This window comes from Lycium barbarum, chromosome 1 (assembly GCF_019175385.1).
Source record: "Lycium barbarum isolate Lr01 chromosome 1, ASM1917538v2, whole genome shotgun sequence".
NCBI classification, from domain to species: Eukaryota; Viridiplantae; Streptophyta; class Magnoliopsida; order Solanales; family Solanaceae; genus Lycium; species Lycium barbarum.
The window spans coordinates 20565409-20569946 of NC_083337.1; the positions used below are offsets into that span (position 1 = coordinate 20565409).

Genomic DNA, 4538 nt, shown 5'->3' on the forward strand with positions numbered 1-4538 from the left:
GATTGGGGTGTGACAGGATTGTGTGATATTAGACACAATCAATTTAACCTCAAGTTAACTATCCTATTCCTAGCTCAAGTTATTAGATGGGGTTTAAAGCCTCAAATCCTTGCTATTTACTCTATTCCTAACCCTTAACTCTCTTTTCCAAGCAAAGTAAAGGTAACTAGGCACACTTAATGTTTGCAACCACTAAGAGACGTGAAATCTTGAAGAATAAATAGAGAAACACTAACCCACTTCATTAGAAATAAAAATCATCCAATACATAAGCATAACAAGAGATATAATCCAACTTTGCAAATTAAGATGTCCAAAAACAAGACCAAAGTGATGAAATAAAATTCTACACACTTAGATATGCATTACAAAGCAAGAGTTGAAGAAATGGGTAAAAAATTTCTCATTGTGTGCCTCTAAATCTTCAAACCCTAATGTAGTTTCTTGCTCCAAGCTTGGAAGATGGCCAAAGATGATGATTTTCTCCTTCAAGTGTTGCTTTTATAGCTCCCCACTATTTCCACATCAAAATATGACCAAAACAGCCCCATATTTTCGAATTTTGAAAACTGTCCAGTTTTAGCCATTTTTGTCATTTTCTTCACTTTGACCTCTTTTTGACTTGTTTTTCACTTGATTTCTTCATGATCACTTCTCAATCATATAAACCTATAAAATTGAAGTAAACGATATTGAATACACTATTTTCTCAATCAAAACATAACAACAATCTAAGATTAAAGAAGAAATAAGTTGGTAAAATACCAACTTATCAAATCCCCAAACTTAAACTATTGCTTGTCCTCAAGAAAATCAAATCATACATTTTCCTTCAAAGGACTCCATTCAAAAGTGCACCAACATCATACCAAGTCAAAAAGTCTACTTTAAGCACAAACACATGACTTTGATTGGTACCATCAATTAATCTAAAACATATGAATCACCAACTTCTTCTCAAAAACTTCATTTTCATTTCAAGTACTCAAACACCAAGTCAATCAAAGTAGCAATCAAGTCATGACATTAAAGCTTCAAAATTTGCCTCATTATCACAAAACACTTTCTTTTGTTCATTCCTTAATTGAAAAATGGAACAAATTCACAACTTAAATTCTCATGTGCCCTCACAATCAAGAGAGAATCTCAAACTCACAAAATGCAATTTAAAACACAAATGGGATATCAAATGGAAAGAACTAGCTCTGTTCTCTCACAAAGATGTTCAAATGCACAAGTAGTACCATAGGCTTGCCCTTCATGTATTTCTCCACTAATGTAGACATATTTGGTTCAAAATCAATTAGGACTTAAAGGGTTGTAATGTAGTCTTTTGGTTAAGATAGGGGCATAATTTGGAAATAGTGACTCAAAAACCTCCTTAAGCACTACAATTTTCAACAATCAAAACACACTTCCTTTAAAACTTTTCCACCATTTTCTTCATCTTTTCATTTCACCACCTAGTCTTCCCATTATTCACAACTCTTTATTCTTCCTTCATTTTTCTTCATTCTTTTTGTTGTTGTTGTTGTTGTTGTTGTTGTTGTTTTCTTTTCATTTTCACCTTTCAAGCAACTTTCACATCACACTTTACCAACCATCACCCCCAAACTTAGACTTTTAGCCTATGTTTGCACTTTCAACGCACTTAAGGAGGTAAGGTACCAAAAGATGGATCAATGAAGAATAGGGTAAAGATTGTAACATGGTTGTCAAAGAAAAGGTTAAAGGCCCAAAAAGGGTTGATTAGGGAAATATGCAAGGGTAGAAAATTTAAGGCACAAAAACGGACCAAGGAAGGTCTAACATCATTTTTCAAACCAAGTGTAGTCTAGGATTTCGCCTTGAAACTCATTTCAGGCAAGTTCTAGACCACAAATAATGCAAAAGAACTCATAAATAAAACTCACCACACATGGCACATGAAAACTCAAGTAGAATATGTATCCAAGAACCAATTGAAATAAATGAGGTCAAAAAGTCACTCATAGCCTAAAGAGACTAATTAGTGAAAGTAAGAGCCAAAAATTGAGTCTAAAAGTCACAACAAGAATTCTTACTTCTATCATTTTTCTTTTTATCTTTTTATAAAAATCAAGAATCCATATGCCAAGCTTTAAATGTGTCGGTGTCAAGCAAGCCATAATTGGCCAAGGAGCAAAATTCACGTCCCAACACCATTCCTACAACTAAACTACAAAAAAAAAAAAAAAAAAAAAAAAAAAAAAAAAAAAAACTAAAGAACCTACTAATAAAAAAAAAAAAAAAAAAGGAAAAGAGAAATCAGACTAATATAAATGTCATTACAAAAATACCAAAATAAAATCAATCTACCAAATTATCATCCATCGTGACATATCACACCCCATCACAAAAATATCTATCAAAATAAAGTCTCCCCCAACTTAAAATGTTACATTGTCCTCAATGTACACAAGTCTGAGTTAGAGGTCTCCCAGAAAAGATGTGGCGTCGAGCAGGAGCATAAGGGCGAGGAGTATGTGCACTTGGCAATGGTTACCTATGAAATATGCCATTGTTCATTTCTTTCATGGGTTGTTTCAAATGAACAGGACATTTAAAGGCAAAAAAGAAATACTAACGACCCAAAGAGAACAACAGATAGCCATTTTTGCTCAGGCATGACCATGAAGGTACATGTACAATAGTGAAATGATTCAATCAACTTAAAATCAAATAACTTCCAAGCATTATAATTAAGCCCACGTTATTAAAGTGCTACAGCCATGGATTTTTTCCCAATTGAAGATTTTCATTCAATAGTAAGCTCAATTATGTCCTTTAAACAGATTCCTCCAACAAAGTTATAACACAACAAAACAGATGAACAAGGAATTGTCATATTAAATTTAAGCTCTTGGCCGCTCGCCGAAACACTACCCATGTTCGAGCTATCTGACCCAGTAGTACATGACCCATTTGACAACCCAAAACTCACTCACAATCAACTCTTAATGACGCTCGGTTACTCAGACTTCATGGACGAATGAAATCGTCTCTCAGACAATTCACCGAACAGTTTGTGTGCAGCACTTTAAACAACCTCTCTGAGACAATTAATTAATTGAGTTACCCTCCCAAAAAGTGAGAATTATAGGTCAACCATCATGATTTCATCTCAACGAACAACAACACAACAAGAATTTCACAAATTGAGCTCTCAATTCAACACCAAAAAGAACCAAAAGAAAAGAAAAGTCAGAAAATAGAAGAGAAGGAAAAAAAATTCGAACAGAGAGAGAGAGAGAACTGAGGCGATGGAGAGGAGGAGAGAATAAAATTGAAGGAAGAGATCAGAGAATTTACCTGGACTGTAACGTTGGTGCCCTGCGGCTGTGATGGGTGTGTGCGTTGTTTTTGTTTCTTACCAGTTGTAGGAACTAAGGGGAGGGTTGTGATTTAGTCATTAAAGTTTTAGGGGTCGTTTGATGCATGGTATAAGTTGTGATATCCCAGCACTAATTTTTTGTACCATGTTTGGTAGAAGGTATAAATTTATCCTGTGATAAATTTATATCTTTTACCAAACAAAGTATAAAATGCATCCCATGGTATAAGCTGGAATATCCCAGCATATCCCACTTATTCTAGAATTATTTTATACCATCTAGGAGATGGTATAAAATAGTCCCAAGATATGAGATAAATTAGTCCCGGGATTATAATCCCGGGATAATTTTGGCCATGCACCAAACGACCACTTAAAACGTTTTAGAAACTTACCTGGGTCAAACCACAAGCCTTCTCAACCAAAAATAAGTACAAACTGCACTTGTGACCACTGAGGACATAATTGAAATAGCAAAGCAGTTTTGTGCAAAAAAAAAAAAAAAGCACTGTGCAGCCACTCCAATACCCCCAAATTCCATCCAAATCAATTCCAAAATTATGAAACTTGGTAGAATGATAAAAAATAATTTTAAAAAAAAACTATCTAAAAATTAAGAAAACATGAGTTAACTTTACCACTTTTCCCTCCACTTGGAGGATATGAATTTTCTCCCCAACTTTGAATCAAGATTACGATGATGCTCATGGGACGGTGGTAGAAAACCAAGGAGACCAACTCTCGAATGTCGTATTTTGCACTACTTGGCCTTTAAGTGAGGCATTTCATTTTGTCTTCTCGGCATAGCAAACCTTAAAATAAAAACACCTTGGTCTTCATCACTAAAATTCTCCATAGGCTTGGGTGGTTCAATTTTCATATCACACACCAAGCACAATGTTGAAAAATGGTTAGAATGAGGTCCAATGCGTTCAAATTCCAAACTTGCATGAATTTTGACATCCTCACCCGCAAATGAACTAGAGTCTTTCAAAACCATTTCATGAACTTTTTTATGCAACTCTAGTATCGTTTCTTTAATCTCGGCATCTTGCATTAATTTTGGGTTGGTCGGTTGGCAATTCACCATTAGCTCTTGCAAATCAATCATGACCTCTTCTTCAATTGAAATCATCTCAAAATTATATTCCATGGCTCTTTGATAGTGAGCATCACATGCCTCAAT

The 4538-nt window shown here is 34.7% G+C and overlaps 1 long non-coding RNA gene across 1 annotated transcript; it reads right to left on the minus strand.

The window, feature by feature from the left end:
• Positions 1-219: 219 nt before the first annotated feature.
• On the minus strand, positions 220-4134 carry LOC132633050 (uncharacterized). The gene is made up of 2 exons (XR_009579544.1): positions 3331-4134; positions 220-669 (listed from the first exon to the last, which is right to left on the minus strand). It is a non-coding gene; the product is annotated as an uncharacterized LOC132633050 (long non-coding RNA).
• Between the last annotated feature and the right edge of the window lie 404 nt (positions 4135-4538).